The sequence below is a fragment of the Mus caroli genome, chromosome 6, assembly GCF_900094665.2.
Source record: "Mus caroli chromosome 6, CAROLI_EIJ_v1.1, whole genome shotgun sequence".
Lineage (NCBI taxonomy): Eukaryota > Metazoa > Chordata > Mammalia > Rodentia > Muridae > Mus > Mus caroli.
Genome location: NC_034575.1, coordinates 85423131 through 85439245, shown reverse-complemented (window position 1 = coordinate 85439245; position 16115 = coordinate 85423131). Strand labels below are relative to the sequence as shown.

The window sequence follows — 16115 nt, the reverse complement described above, 5'->3', positions numbered from 1 at the left end:
TTTTTTTTTTTTTAGTTAGGGTCTCTCATATCCCAGGATGTCCCAAAACTCAACTGTGTAGCTAAGTAGTGGCTTTGAAATTTTTTAACATTTTATCGATTTTCTTTGTGAATTTCACATCATGCACCCAAAAATCCCACTCATCTNTCTATATCTTCATTCCACCCTTGCAACTTCCCCCCCAAAATAAAAAATAAATAAACATACAAAACAAAAATTCTCATCGTGGCAGCTGTAGTGTGTCACACAGAATACCTATGTCTAGGGTCCACATATCTTTACTTGCAAATGTTCATTGCAGTGAGTCATTGGTCTGGTTCAAAGCCTCTGGCTTCTGCTATACAAGCAATACTGGGTATTGTCCTCTTCAGGACTCCCCTCAGATATACTGTTGTTGCCTTGTGTCATGGAGATGTACAGAGCTTTGGATCTGTAGAACTTGCCCCCTCACATGCTCCAGTAGTTCATAGATGGAGTAGATATGTGGTTGGCCAACTCAAAGCCCTGGAACTGGGTCTGGGTGATAGTTGAGTTCATCAGCCCACTAGCTCTCATGCACCCACACCCCAGGGAGAGCTCTCTAGCACTGCCCATGCTAGCTCACTCAATGCCATAGCTGGTGAAGGGCAGGGCCAGCTCTCCACCTGCACAGGTGGCAAGGAGCAATGGGGATGAGAGCATCTCTCCCTCACCCATGCCATCACACCACAAATGGGGTGGGACCAGCTCGGCACAGTGCTTGGACATCAACATGGCCTCAGGTAGCAGCCCAAACCAGGGCTATCTGCATGTCCTTTGGTAGTAATACATGCCTCAGACATCAACACAGTCACTTGCTGCTACAGTACCAAGGACCAAGACATGGCTTGGTGGCAGCATGGGCCCGGATGTCACCATGGCCTCAAGTGGCAGCACAGAATCCTTGTATCTGCCCATTTCTCACTGCATGGAGTCTCCAGTCCACCTTCCTCCAGTGTATAAACCCCTCAGCATCACTTTCTCCCCCAACTCTCCACTACACACTCCATCTTTCCCATCTTTTCATCACCTATTCTCTCATTATAGTGGTGCCCACAATGAGTACCTAGGTGTCTTTCTTCCAGATTCCCCCTGAATTCTTGATTCCCCTGTCTTTCACGTCCTGAGATCATAGACCTGCACTNCCAGTTTATATAATGCTTCAGTATCAAGCCTACTGCACGCTAGACAGGTGTCTACTAACTGAGCTTTCCCCCTGCTCCAGCAATGGGCAAACAAGAGGGTGTGGCTCTTTATAGCCTCAGGTCATGAGACAGGCAGCTTCTTCCCTCCTATGTATCTGAGCCCTTGGCTCTTGTTACAAAGGCTAGCTTTGCTCCAATCCTGGACAGTTTGANCCTCCTCGAACAGCAAGGTGCTTCTGCCTTCTAAGCAGAGGCCAGCAGAAAGGCAGGGTCTAGGGTATTTATCCTTGAGAGACGATCAGGCAAGAGGCCTTTCTGCACCCACCAGATACCCATACAGACCGTCTTGGTGTGCATCACAGTCACTCTTAGGCACTTGCTGAAGACAGCACAGAGTAAAACCAGGGGAGGGTACCCTTGAGTGTGGAGACCTGTGGGAAGACATAATAAAAGGAAACTAGTAGGGTCACAGAATGCCTGAGGTGGACTCTGGTGCTCTTCTTTTCCCCTCTCCAGGTTCCNACTGCAGACTCAGGCTAGCCTGCAGTCACCCTAGATCTGGGACCAGGAAGTCCAAAGCAATTCACTCTGAAGGAAGTACATTCCACCTCACATGAAAACCTGCCTCATTAAATTTAATGTGCTGGTTATTCCTGTTAAATAAACATCAACTAATTATGAAAAACATATTTGCTAAAGTTTGACTATGGAATGTATGAACCAATTACATGGTTATTCAGCCTCAAGACACACGTGGTAATGAGGTGGGTTATAGACTAGCAGCAGGTAGGGACGGCTGAGCCTGGCTCAGAGGAGCTCCTTTCCTGCTTCCTTCCAAGAGAATAGGAGCCCTAAAGAATGTTCATATCCTGGAGAATCAGCGTCTAGGCATACTGGGGTCATATGAAATCACAGTCCTTCAGCATGAGCAACAGACTTGACCGACAGCCACCTTAAATAAAAATTCTTATCAGATTGAGTTGTTCAAAAGAGCCTCAGGCATAGCTAGATCTAGTGGTTAAAATCCATTTATTGAGACCTAGTCTCTTTAGCTGTTTTTCTCTGTTGCCCTTGGAAGTCCCAACAAAGCCTCAGTTTAACCCTATGAAATTTCTTTTCCCTGTACTTTCAGATTGGGATTCGAGATCATTTTTATTTGGTTGGTTGGTTGGTTGGTTGGTTGGTTGGTTGGTTGGTTGGTTCTGTGTAGCCCTGACAATCCTGGAACACTCTGTAGACCAGGCTGGCCTCAGACTCAGAGATCTGGCTGCCTCTGCCTCCGAAGTTCTGGGATTAATGGTATGTGCCACCACAGCCTGGTGATCCACACTCATTTTTTTAAACCACCTTACAACTAAATATCTAACATCATGAAACTCTTGAGAGTTTCATAAATATAGGCATAGGTGCAGCTCAAGGAAGCACCTGTCTCATGTGTGTGAAGCCCTGACTTCTGGGCCCTGTTCTTGGAACACGAACAAAGCCATGATAACTTACTGAGGAAATGCAAAATAAAACCATAAAAAGTCCTATATACCTAGCCAGGGCAGAAATGAAGAGCAAGCAGCCCTACACAGGCTCCCTGATGCTGCTACTGGGGACAAGTGGTGTGAAAGGATGGAAATGGCTTGGTGGGGTTTGGAGAGAAGGGAGATTTTTGGTTTGGTTTGTGTGTGTGTGTGTGTGTGTGTGTGTGTGTGTGTGTGTGTGTGTGTGTGTGTGTGTGTGTGTGGATGTTTTACCTGAATGTATGTCTCTGTGCCACATGTATTCCATGCCTGCAGAGGCCAGAAGAAGATATAGAGTCACCTGGAACTGGAGCTACAGAAGGTTTTAAGCCACCACATGGATTCTGGAAAGTGAATGGCAGTACTCTGGAAGAACAGTCAGTGCTCTTAACCCGCTGGTGGCTTCTTAAGGAGCTGAGATGCCGTTGCTTCACCTTTGGCTTGGCATTCAAGAGAATGACCACCTTTGTCCTCTCTGCCCATACAGGATGTCACATAGATTTATTCACAGAAGCCAAGGACTTAGAGCAGCCCCAACCTACCTGTGCTCCTGAGAAGTCACACTGTACAGTGAAGAACTAGAACCATGCAGTCCTGCAAGAGAGAAAACCTTCACAGAACCCACTGCTNTGTTTGCTTTCTTTCAAAATCGTGTGCATTCATGTATGTGTGCATGCATGCACATGAATGCAGGTTCCCACAGAGGCCAGAGGCGTTGGATCCCTCTGGAGCTGGAATTACAAGCAGTTGTGAGCTACCTGGCATGGATGCTGAGAACCAAACGCCAGTCCTCTGGGAAAGCAGCTGAGCCATCTNCCCAACCCATGTGTTTGCTTGCTTTTGTTCCCTCCCCAACAGGACCACAAACCTGGGCTAGCCCAGCACACATCTCACCAATCTGGGTTGATGCTGGGCACAGTCACCTGCATCATCAGTCACTCAGGCTGCAGAGTAGAAGTGACCAGACTGCTCCTCCAAAGCAAAACTTTACTGTGTGTCCCTGGCTGTCACCAGCTGTCTCATGGCCCTTGATTTTATAAGGCTGTCTCTTCTCTTGCATAACATATATATGTTCAGAGCATCTCCGCTCCTTTGCCCTATCTAGAAGCTAATCACACATCTAAGAGGAGGCAAAGATGTGACATAGTACTTCTGATCATAGATGCAGGACTACAGCACTCATGCTGGCATGGGCAGGGGCGGGGGGAAGTGACAGGGCTACCTGGAAAAGCCTCCCTAGATACTTTCATTTCCTTTGTCATCTCTACTCTCACCCTAGATGTGGAGTAGGTAAACATGCTATGGCATCAGGAATGAGGGACTTTCATATATGTATATAATCATAAAATGGTGTGGTGCTGCATGTTTAAGCCTGTGCACTTTATGGAAATGAAAGGGAANAAAGGGGAGGAGGAGAAATAGAGAGGAGGCAGGGTAGAGAAAATGGGGAGGTATTCATCTTTAGGCGCTCCTGAGGAGTAGTCGTTCAACCTTTTGGTAAGAGGAAAGACAGACTAAATACATGCATGGATGCTTCTGAGTAACAGACTGTGTCTGCAGAGGACTGGAGATGTCCTGCACTTGGCTGTTTGAGCCCAGGCTGCTATCATTTCTCTCCTGCTGTCCTGAGTGGGACTTGAAGAAAAGCTTCTAATTGTGTTTCATTTTATGTACTACTTGAATAAAAAGAAAAGAACACCTATGTTAACCATGAAAACAGTAGTTGTTTCAGCTAAAGGCTGGGCTGCATGGAGGTGCNGGGATCTGGGGCTGTCACCATGCTGCCCCACACAGTTGAGAGGTACGTGCTACGGTTTTAGGCTAAGAAAAATTCTTGTATTTCCTAAACTGTGGCAGCAAAGGAGGACTGTTTTGTGTGGTTCTATTGCATCAGAGCCATGTGAAAAGGATGGATTTTCAGCATATGAGAACAGTGCTAAGGTGGAGCCAAGAAAAGTGTCCCTGGATTCAGCCATGTCTAAAGCTCAATGTCCTTGGGCCAGAGTGAGTCTGCAGTTAGTAAAGCCGGGTTTCCACAANGACGGATGTCGGCCAGCCCACACCTGTGAGCTCCTGCCCATTGCTGATGTCTGTTGTCCATTCTAGTCATTAAATAGTTGGAACGTCATTTTAGAGTCTGCTCCTTGAGTCAGATAATATTGCTACTCTGGACAGTGCTTCCAGGGCATGGAGTATTGGCCAAGTAGTGTGTGCCTAAGAGGAGCAGGCTGAGCAGTTGGATGTGAAGCAATGGCTCTGGTACCTTCACACAGTCCCTGTGGATCTAAGCCCATGCTGAAGAATCCCAANGCCCATGACAGATATCACTGCTTTTGAGCTACTGTCAGCACAAGCCAGAGAGCAAAAGATGCTGATATTCTGTCCAGACTTTTTTGGCCCAAGCAGAGGCTTGGGGAGTCTGAAGCCACAGCTAAGATCAATAGGATGATCCCACGGAAGGATATCCTTCCAGAATGGAGTACCATTCACACAGCACATAGTGTCAGGGAAATCCCTAGAGGCTAGCAGGGGCAGAGCAAGTCTTCGGGGTGGTGCCAGCTGCAGAGAAGAGCCTCTCTCCCCACAAACTGTTGTGTCACAGGTTCTCTGGACTTGGTGCCCGGCCATCCAGGGTCGCTTACTCTGACCTAGAGCATGTCACTCTGCTTCTTGATGATGCACACTAACGCGCGCGCGTGCGCGCGCGCGCACACACACACACACACACACACACACCTCCCCTGTTGGTCACAAAGCATGAGTCTTTACCTTTTGCTTTTGCTCTGGTTTTTAGTGACCCTGAATCTGCCCATGAGCCCCCAAAAGAGGCTGAGGTGTCTGCCTGTTTGTGCTTGTAGACCTGTGCTCTTTCAGAGGGAGACTATGACTGTCCTGGGCCATTCCTGTAATGGAGGCTTCCTTGTAGAGTTGATGCAGTGGGGATAGAAAGTGACCGGACTACCTGGAAAACCCTCCCTGGTTACCATCCTTAACTTTTTCATCTCCATTCACACCCTAGACTCAGAGCAAATGAACTGTGACAGACAGACGCAGAGCATCAAGTNGCATAGNTGTGGGCCATGCCCTAGGNCCTGCTGCCACCCCAGGGCTGGGCTATATCTTCCAGGGACTCAACAGGATTTCCAAGTGCTCACACAGATAGGCATGAGGCTGAGATCGGCACTCTCCCCACNTAGGTAGGGATGCTACTTTCCAGGCCCCCTTCCTGGAGTCATGCCCTGAAGCTACCGTGCAGGAGGAGCCATGTCACAAGCNACACAGGGATCAGGTAAGTCACCAAGGATCCCAGCCTCAGGAGAGTTGTAACCTACACAGCCAACATGTCAGTGGTCAGTGATGAACCACAGCCTGTGGCTGTCCTGCTCTAAGGATTCAGCCACTGGAACATAGACTGCCCTTCCTACTGCCTCTCTGAATACCCAGCAGAAGTCAGGGATACTACACAGCTGCTTTCAGAAGCCTTTCATCTCAGGGGCTAAGGACATTAATAAATGCCATATTCAATCCCTAACCCAGCCACACTCTAGCTGTGGCAGACACGGAACTACATGGTAAGGGTGATGGGGCCTGGCTGCATGAAGTTCCCATTCTGGGGTAACCAATTACAGCTAAGTTGACAAAGGAGTACTAAGAGCTGAGGAATAATGAACCCAAGTGGGGAGTATCTCCCATGAAGGGCTCGGGGTTCTGGAGAATGTGAGCCAGCCCCGGAGAATGAAGAGATGAGTTCTGGGATCTGGAGACTAGAGCTCTCTAAGCCCCTATAGTAGCTTCCAAGAGTGGACCCTGGAGGCCCTGTAGCAGCCTTGTCCAAGAAGCAAAACTTGCAGCAAGCTGGGAAAGGGTCAAAGAAACAGCCAAGGAATTTTCTAAAACTTTATTTTGAAATCATAATTATTATAGACTCACAGGAAGTTGGAAAGAGCAGAGGGAGTCTTGTGTTTACTGTTCTCCTCAGTGGTCACACCATCTTGAGATGAGGGCATTGATCCTGGGGTCAACAATTTCTGTGTCATTTTGTCATGTGGACTTATATCACCATCACCAACGTCAAGTTATGCAATTATTCCCTTGAGTTGGAAATAGTAGCTTACTCATATGACCTCAGCATTCCNGGGGTTGAGGCAGGAGGATTGCTGCAAGTTTGAGCCCAGCCTAGGCTGCATATTGAGTACCAGGCTAGCTGATGCTACCTGGTAAGATTCTGTTTCAGATGAGACAGGAGGTGAGAGAGGGAAGGAAGAGAAGAGAAATTTGTCTTGGCTTGAAGTTCTGGCAGTCCAAGGTCAAGGGTATCATTTGGTGATGGTCTCTTGCTATGGAATCTTGTTGCTCAGGGTATCATGTAAAGAGGGACAGGAAGCATGAATGTGTGTACATTTTCTGGTCCTGCCTCCCTTTTCTTTTAAAGCCACCAGGATTCAAAGAGGGTCTACATCTGACATTCTATATCCTAGTCTTCCCACAGGCCCTGGCCCTAAACATAGGGAGAGTTTCTACTCCTTAAAACTCCACAGGGGGCTTAAACTTGAATATACAAACCTCAGGGGCCCTGCTCTAATCACAGCCAGACCAGAGCACCCTTGTAGCCTCTAGTTTACCCTCCATCTCTGTAATTTTGTCATCCCAAAAATATTATACAAATGGAATCATGTCATTTGTTTACTGTAACTATTGATGACATGGCTATCTGCATTTTAATATTGCTTTGCTTCCAGTTTGTTGTTTTTGTTTTCTTTTTTCTGTTTGGTGTTTAATCTTGTCTTCTCTACCTTATTTTTAGTGTGTACAGATTTCTGTGGCTAGTGTTACATCATCTACTGGGACACCAGACAACATCTAAATTTCTATACGCTGCAACTGTCCATTGCATATATCTGTCAGCTTTCTCTTATTTTTAAAAATATCGCAANATTCTTCCTTTTATCATTTCCTTTCTGCTGTGTCATAGCTTTCTTTAGCTACAAGGAGTGTGCATATGTATGGACTGGATAGTCTGCTGGTGAACACCTCTCATTTCTCCTTTGCCTATGGATTTTTCCATTGAGGTCCTGGAAGGATAGTTTTACTAGGTATAAAATGTATGATTATCATGTCTTCTTTCAGCATTTAGTAATGTTCTGCATCTTTCCGGACTTTATAATTTCTTTTTTGGGGGTAGGGGGCATGGGTTTCAAGACAGGGTTTCTCTGTATAGCCCTGGCTGTCCTATTCACTCTGTAGAGCAGGCTGGCCTTGATCTCTGAAATCCACCTGCCTCTANCTCCCAAGTGCTGGGATTAAAGGTGTGNGCCATCACTGCCCTGCCTAGACTTTATAATTTCTAATAAGAAATCTGTGTTATTTGAATCGCATACCCCCCTAAGGAAAGTGGGATTCCTCTAAAGCTGTTTTCAAGAATTTTTAAAAAGTTTTTGTGAGTGTGGTATGTCTTAGTGTGTATTTCTTTAGGTTTTGCTCTTTGGGGTTCACTCAAATTCTTGAATCTTTATGGCTACTTCTGTTTTGGCCGAGTTTAGAAATTTCCAGTCATTATTCCAGCTTCCCCCTTTTTCTTCTCCCTCTGGTACTTGGATGACATGGATGTTATAGGTTGTTCTATCCCAGGAGGCTTGAGCTTCTTCCCTCCCCCACATAACTATTTTTCCCCTGCTTTTCAGACTGGAGAGTTTCTACCACTTATATTTCTACCACTAGATTGTTGTTCCTTTGTCCCCTTTGTCATGTTGTGGCACTATCAGTGTGTGGGGGGGTTGTTTTTGTCTTTATACAATGTAGTTATTTCCTTAGTCACATGCCATATTTTTATTGTTCCCTTCACGATCATAACTACTCATTGAGACATCTTCTATGATGGCTGCTTTAAAATCCTCAGACCATGCCAATACTGATGTCATCCTTGTTGATGATACCTTTTATACCATTTGAGATGGTCCTTGCTATGACAGGTGAGTTTTAGAAATATTTTCACTGAAATAGAATTATATCATGTCTCATTCCCTTTCCTCCCTCCAGCCCCTCAGTTACCCTCCCTCCAGGCCTTCCAGTGTCTTCCTCCCACCTTTAGGTTGATAGTTTTTTTTTCTCTTCATTGTTGTTACATGCATACATATGCTCACATACCTATAGAAATAGAACCTATTGAGTTTGTTTATGTTGTTTGTGTGTACGGGGTTCCAAGGCTTACCACTCTGTACTGGACGAACAAAAGGAGCTCATCCCTGGAAGAAGCTAAGTCTCCTTCTCCTAGCAGTCATTAGTTGCCAGTAGTTCTTTGTCTATGGGTCAGATCCCCTNCTGTGTTAACATGTCTATAGACATCACCATTGTTCCAAGAAACNTCCTTTCAAATGGTTGGTCAGGGTAGTCAAAGTAACTCCCAAAACAATAGACTATAGAGGTAGCACTTGGTTGCCTCTCAGGTTTTTGTTTGTTTGTTTTTTAATCAGCCCTTGAATATTTTGAGTTTGGTTTGTTGAGATTCTAGATCCTGCTTCCTTCTTCTATGTCACAGCTGTTCTCTTCTACCCAGTACCTGAGGTCAGAGTGGCACTGCCCATCACTGTCAAGAGGGAAGAGAAGTCTAACCTCTATACTTCTGTCTAGTGGTTTATAGAGCCATGGGGGTGGGGGTGTTGGACAAGACAAAAAAAAAGAAAGAAAACAAACAAACAAAAAAATCTCCTGTGCACCCAGGAGGCTCATGTCCTGCTTCTCTGGCACTTGGCACTGCAGTGGCCAAGAGCTCCCATGGGGGCTTCTGGAGTGGNTAAAGAAGCTTTCCATCCTTGAGGACATCAGCAGCACCACTGACTTGGAGTGCCAAGGCCCCAGAGAACCCAGGTCCTGATGAGCTGCATCCATCTACCTGAAGAGAATAGGCAGGCTATGAGGGTGCTTGTGGCCAAGCAAGCCCTCTCTCTGCAGTCCCAGCTCCTAGCCTAGGTACTTCTCTTTCTCTTCCTTTTAGAGGNCTGGACAAGAGCCAAGACCAAGCATGGGGCCTGTAAATACTTTCCACGGACACCCTCCTGCTCCTGGCCCTGAACAACTGCTTGCATTTACACTGATGGTTTCTGTTCAGGGAGCAGAGTGGGCTTCCCAGAGTCAGGTGATTGTACCTGGCCCCTTGTCAGGCCTCTCCTGTCCTAGGATGTGAAAACAAGCCAATGGGTGGGAAGCTCTTCTCTCACACACCTGCTCAACAGACATCAGGGGAACCAGGGGACCATGCCATGGGCTGGGTATGACTGGCCGTGCAAAGCTGTGGCAGAAACAGTAGAGGGAATGTTGTTAGAGGCCAGAGCGGGACTTGTCTCATGTGTGGGTGTGGNTATGTGTGGAGAGGGAAATCATGCATGAACTGGAGGGGCATACTGGTAAACCAGAGGGGTGAGCAGGCCAACAGGTGGACATATGGAGCCCTCTGTGATGGNGAGCTGTACAGTATATGTTTGTGAATATGTTCTGTATATGCAAGTATTCCCCAGGTATGTGCATGTGTCTTTATGTGAGCTCATGTTTGTGTGTACATGGCTATAGATGTGGGTGTATGCAATGTGTATGTACAGTGTACATATGCCTGAGTATATGTACATAAGTGAATGTATGTATATAGGCCTGAGTGTGAGTGCATGGATATGTACATTTGTATGCATGCCTGAGTTTGAGTACATGTATGTATGCATGTATGTATGCCTATACATGAGTGTCCCATATACGTGCCTATGAGTACATATGTGTTTATATATCTGAGTATATATATGTATATGTACCTGTACATTTATGAATACCTGTGTGATGTGTGTACATGTGCATGCATATATATGTGGAGAATTCTGAACAGGAGGCTCTCCACCAACTCTACTTTGACCCTTGAGTCATGGGTGGAAGCCAGAGACAAGAAGGGCCCACAACCCCCCAGCTAGGAGGTGGCAGGAGGGAAGAGGGTGAAATGGGCTAGGAGGCTCTGGTGAGGGAACAGGGGGAAGACTGAAATGGCCTGAGGCTTTAACCTGGGTCTGGGAGAAGTGGGTCCTCCAGCATGCCTGGGCTCTCCCTATGCCTTCTTCCTTATCTCTTACCCCTAATATGGGGCTGTCTGAGGGGAGGAAGAGCCAGCTGAGCCCATTTGTAGGAGGGTCTGTCACAGGTGCAGAAATGGCCCTGAAACTGTTCAATGCTGGAGCATGTGAAGGGAGGGGCCTTAAGAACCTTATTAGGTCCCCTTGACCAGAACCTTGCTCCTGGGACTCCTCTCCTTTCCAGTTCCTGCAGGGAAGTGACCCCCAAAGGGGAAATGCAGAAGGAGGAGCCCTGGCAGCAGCAGTCACAGCAGCTGTGCTGACTCACTTCCTTTCTCTGCAATGTGGTCAAGCCAAAGCTGCAGGCCCAGGTTCAATTCCAGCTCTCCTATGGTCACAGGCTTTCTTCTTCTGCTGCTTCTCGAGACTCAATAAGACCACATAAAAAAGAGCTGAGACATCAGCGGAGGCACAGTGCAGCTGAGAGGGATCAGTGGAAACTACTAACTGATCCAAACCAATAGCCCCTAGCTGGATTTCCTCCAGAAAAAGGTTTGCAGAGGTCACCTATCCCCTCCTGTGGGATGGTAGCCTTCTTTGTGTAGCTTCTTTGGCGTTCTTCATGTATTCTGGATACCTATCCACTGTGTGTGGGTCACAAAACAGGAAGAGCCATGAGCACCTGCCTAGCTGTACTTCGGAAGACAGGTTGGCAAAGGCAGGTGTGAGCAGAGGCAGTAAGCCTCTGAAGCTAAGGAGCAGAGGCAACTCAGGGAACAGCTGGACAGGCACATCCCCAGTCTGCCTGTAACCTCCCCAAAGCGTTGCAAGTAGATTACCAAATCTGTGAGTCAGGTAAGGTTGTGGGCTGGAAAGCAGAGCCAACTATTGGAAGCAGACAGCTGTGCAACTAGGAAGACCACAGTTTGAACTGCACCTCTGGGCCAGACTCCAGGCTCTGCCACCAACCAGCAAGGGAGCTTGGGCAGGCAGGTCACAGGGCCTGCACAGTCTGTCTACCCCGTTTGTACAGCACAGCAGAGATTTGTACATTCAGTATGTAGTGCCTGTGGAGTCCGACGGTAAATGTAACTGTGGAAGAAGGGTCTCACCACCATTCAGAAGCAGAAAGAACCAGCGCCTACTTTCAGCCTGGCAAAATCAAACCATAGCCTTTTCCACTGTTGCTGACACTTCTCCATCACGTGGAGGGGTGGGGTTTCACTTGGGGAAAAACCAAGTTTGCATCCTCTGTTGAAGCTAAAGACATACCTACCAAGGTCTAGAGGAGGGGGCTCCAGTCCAGTAGCAGAAGAGAGGGTTAACTATCCAGAATAGCCTGTGCCACACAGTGAGAGCAAAGACTGACCACACGACCCTGCATTCCTATCAGAGAGGAAGGTGGGACACCATTTCTATAGCATCCTCAAACAAGCTACACAAAAGAATATGTCATTCAGGGAGACAAAATGTAAACGGTCACACCCAAAGAAAAACCAGACAAGGATGAGCACAGGGAAAGAGGGTGATGACTGCCTGGGAGACGAATGAGTACGGACAATGGTCCTTACCGGATGAGCTGCACTGAGTCCCCCAGGCTGTGCCCAGTCAGCACTCGCCCCTCCCACGACCACCTTTTCTGATTGCTCTGTTCTGTTCTGCGCACAGCTGCCTGCTTTGGTCTGGATGCCTTGCACTGGGTGGCCTTATTGAGAAAGGTTCTCTACGCGACCGAGACCTGGCGCAATCCAGCTCTGCAGGCCAGCCCCGCGCCCGCGATCGACCCGGCGAGGTCTCTATCCTGCTGGGGTAGTTCTAACACGCCCCGCTGCAGGACCGCGTACCGGACCGGACAGTCGTCCTCTGAGCTTAGGCATCCTGGCACGCGCCACCTCCTGGGGCCTGCGGGGTGCAGTGCCGGTCCCACCTAAGCGATCGTTGCGCAGGCCGAGATGAGCAAATAGGACCAGGGCAAGTGCTGCCTCCGGACTCAGTTTACCCTTCCGTGCACGAAAGCTGTACTTCCAGCCTGTGCTCCTTAAAGAGTGCATCGACTCCTGGGACCACCCGGACCACCTCACCCACCCCCACCCCAGTCCAGAGTTTTAAGGCTGAGGTGGCCATCGCCCTTTGAAGGCAAGCGGTGGGGCCCGCCGCGCGCGCTCTCGCCGCGGGGCCGAGCGCCCCCTGCAGGCAATCGCGGGTCCCGCCCCGCCCCCGGCCCCGCCCCCCGGCTTCGGCCGGCGCATGCGCGTGGCACGGCGCTCCGCGGGGCGGCGAGAGCGAGGCCGGTCCGCAGCCGCGCGGAGCTCAGCGCCCCATTCATGCTGGGCAGCGGCGACGCAGCCACGCAGCGGAGCGGAGCCCGGGCGCGGCGGCCTCGGCCTGGGCGGCCTGCGCGGCGTGGGCGGCCCCGCAGAGGGGCGAGCGGCGGGGCGCAACGATGGCCAGCGGCGGGACGCGCCCGGGGTTGGCGGGTGAGTCGGGGCGCAACTTTCCCCGCGGGCGGCGGGAGGCTCGTCGCGGCCCGGGGTCCCGAGTGGCCGGGGGGCGCTGGCGGCGGCCAGGGGGGTGTGCGCGGGGACTGCGGCGCGCGTGTCCGCGGCTGGCGTGTCCTGCGGTTCCGGCCGGGCGCCCGCGTGTGTCCGGGCGCGGTCTCCGCTATGGGCTGCCGCGTCCCGGCGGGTCGCAGCACGTCCGGGGCCCTACGATCCGGGGGGGCGCAATGTCTGTGGCCGCAGTTGCGGTCCCTTCCTCCAGGCAGGAGAGAAAGTTTGCAGTGGCCCCGCGGGAAGGGCCCTGCGGGTGCCCATGTCGGCCCGTGTTGCGCCGGGTCGGACCGGGCCGCGGGTGGGGACGTGGGCCGCAGGCGAGCGCCGCGCTGGGCAGGCCCGGGCAGGGCCGCGGGATTCGGGGCAGGTCCCTGGCTGCGCCTCGGGCCGGCCTGAGGCAGTGGGGTGGAAGTTGCAAGGCTTCGTGGGGACCCCCGCCCCCTCCGGCTCCGGCGCGCGAGTGGGCGCCGCAGCCAACCCAGGCCCGCAGGCCCTCCACCCGGCTGCAAGGGGCGGTGCGGTGCCACCGGAGAGGACGCCGGCTCGGGCCTCCTCGGCCTCCCCCTGCGCAGGGCCTCCACGGGTCATTCCTTCCCCGGAGGATTCCCCTCTTGCTTCCTGGACAGTCCCAGGCCTGGTGTACAGCGAGGACGGCGGCGGTGATGGGCTGACTCTGGCTGCTGTAGGGAAGGGCAAGTGTAGATTCCTGGGAGGCCCCCTCCGCTGCAGAGATCCCAGGTGCTGCCCTGGAAGGATACGAGAGGGCTTCAGAAAGGCTACTAGGTGGCCGGAGCCCTCTCAGTCTCATCGGTGGGGTGCTGGGGCCACGCCCCTTGAAAGAAAGGGGTGTGTTGGGGGGGGGGATGGGAACGAACTGAGCCTCTGCCCCTCTGCCAGGCTCCTACCTCTGTCTCTGGCTCCTGGTGCTACCTACCTCTTCCAGCAGGTGCTGCGGGTCTTCAGTCCCATCAGGGTGGTGCTATCCTGTGCTTCTCCAGCCCTCCTGGAGCACCCCCAGTTTTCCGGGTCCATTGCTTGTTGGGGGTGAGCAGGAGGAGGTGGTGCAGCATTAGGCTGGCCAAGAGTCTGCTGGGTTGGGGAAGCACTCAGCCAGTGCCCTAGGCAGAGGTGCAAAACAGGGACTCTTGCTTCAGGGCTAGGCTGTCAGGCAGTGGAGAGGTGGCCACTTGAAGCCCACCAAAGGTGTCTAAAGGCACAGAGGACAGCATGGGTGGAGGCTTGGGGTGTGTGGTCAGTGTTGGCTGAGGAATGTGTTCTTGGGTTTGGAACCAGACAAGATGTGGTGGACAAAGCCACATCTCTTGGAGCACCTGGACCGGAAGTGTGGGACCCCAGGGAAGACTAGAAGCTTGCACCCTTTCTGGAGAGCAGGACTCCGGGGCCTCCTTGTAGAGAGTAGACCGTTGGAGACCAACTCCTATGACCTCCCACAGGGTGGGGCAGGGTGACAAGGCAGGGCGATCCTTCTCTTGCCGCTGATGGGGAACCACTAGGTGAGATGTCAGTAAGCCTGTCCACAACCATAAGGCTCCAGAGCAGCTGGGCACAGGGAGCAAGCTGTCCTCCTATGAGGGCTTTGAGGGCTTTGTTTCTGAGCAAGAACCATAGTGTTACCCAGGGTTGGGAGAGAGCAGAGTACCAGCTCTCTGCAGTCCACTGGAGACCTGCTCCAGCGTGGCCCCTGGCCGAGTCCCCACCATATCTGCAAGCCCAGCTTCTCTCTCCTGGTCCCTGCTGCACACACCCAGCACCACCATGGCCCTCCTGTTTGACTTCTCACTTGTCCGGATCGGGGAGCTATGGCCGTTTGTAGTGCTCCCATCTGCGTGTCCAGCAGGTCCATGCTGACCCCCACCCCACCAGCATCCAGTGGACCTGGTTGTTGTAGAGCAGGTGGAAAGGCGTCACCTGGGAGTTTCCGTAGGCTACAGTGGCCAGGCAGCTCGCAGAGCCCAGAGTTTGTCTGTTCCCCTCCCCAAGCCTAGCTCAGCAGGCAGTATCAGACCATGCTTCTCAGACAAACATTGTTTTCGGAGGGACCTGGCCCCTGTGCTGCCAGGGTCTCCACAGCAGCTCTGCTTCCTTTCTGTCAGGGCTGGCTGTGTGACCTTGGATCTGTCTGGATCCTGAGTCTTTGTATCTGGGGAACGTAGCCTGGGCGTCTTGGCTAGTCTTTGTGCCATGGTAGGTGTAGGCTTGGGATCCCCTCTTCCCTGGATGGCAGCCCTGTACCCCCGGGCCAATCCCTTCCCAGCAGCTTCTGTTGGGAGGAGGGGGAGTGGGCCCAGGGCCAGGCTGGAGTTTGGATGGTGGCTTCTTCAGCCAGGTCCCTCCTGTTTAATATAAAAAGTAGGGCCCGTAATTGCATTAAGACGTGTATAATTATCCCGGAGGAGGGGAGAGCCCAGCCCCTGGTAATTGCAGGCCTGCTTTGAACTGATAAACGGTGAGTGATTCATGTTTTCTTTAGAGTTCACATAGACTCAGTGCTCAGCCCAGGCCCGTTTTGTCTGCGAGCAACCTGCTCTCTAGTCTGCTTTGGTTTTGAGGGTGGGAGGCCGATGCTGTGCTCCCCTTCTGGGTGCCTGTGGAGGCTCCTCTTGGCTGCTGGTCTAGGGACATAAAGCAGCTGACAGCCTGCAAGGAGGGTTCCTGCAAGGAAGTACCACCCTGCATTTGCCCTGGGATTTAGGCCAACACTCTTTGCTGCCCTGAACCTTAGTTTCCCCGTCTGCATGTATGGTGAGGATAGCTTTGCCCAGGCCTGGCCACTCCTAGTGTCTTTACTTACTTGCTCACTCAATCACAGTGTTTGCTGAATCTGCC

At 51.2% G+C, this 16115-nt stretch overlaps 1 protein-coding gene across 1 annotated transcript in view; it reads left to right on the top strand.

Annotated features, from left to right (window-relative positions):
- Positions 1-12992: 12992 nt before the first annotated feature.
- Positions 12993-16115, top strand: part of Plxna1 (plexin A1) — a 46130-nt gene continuing 43007 nt past the window's right edge. Inside the window, exon 1 of the mRNA XM_021164374.1 lies at positions 12993-13193. The gene's annotated coding sequence lies outside the window, so the exon portion shown is untranslated. The remainder of the gene's footprint in view (positions 13194-16115) is intronic.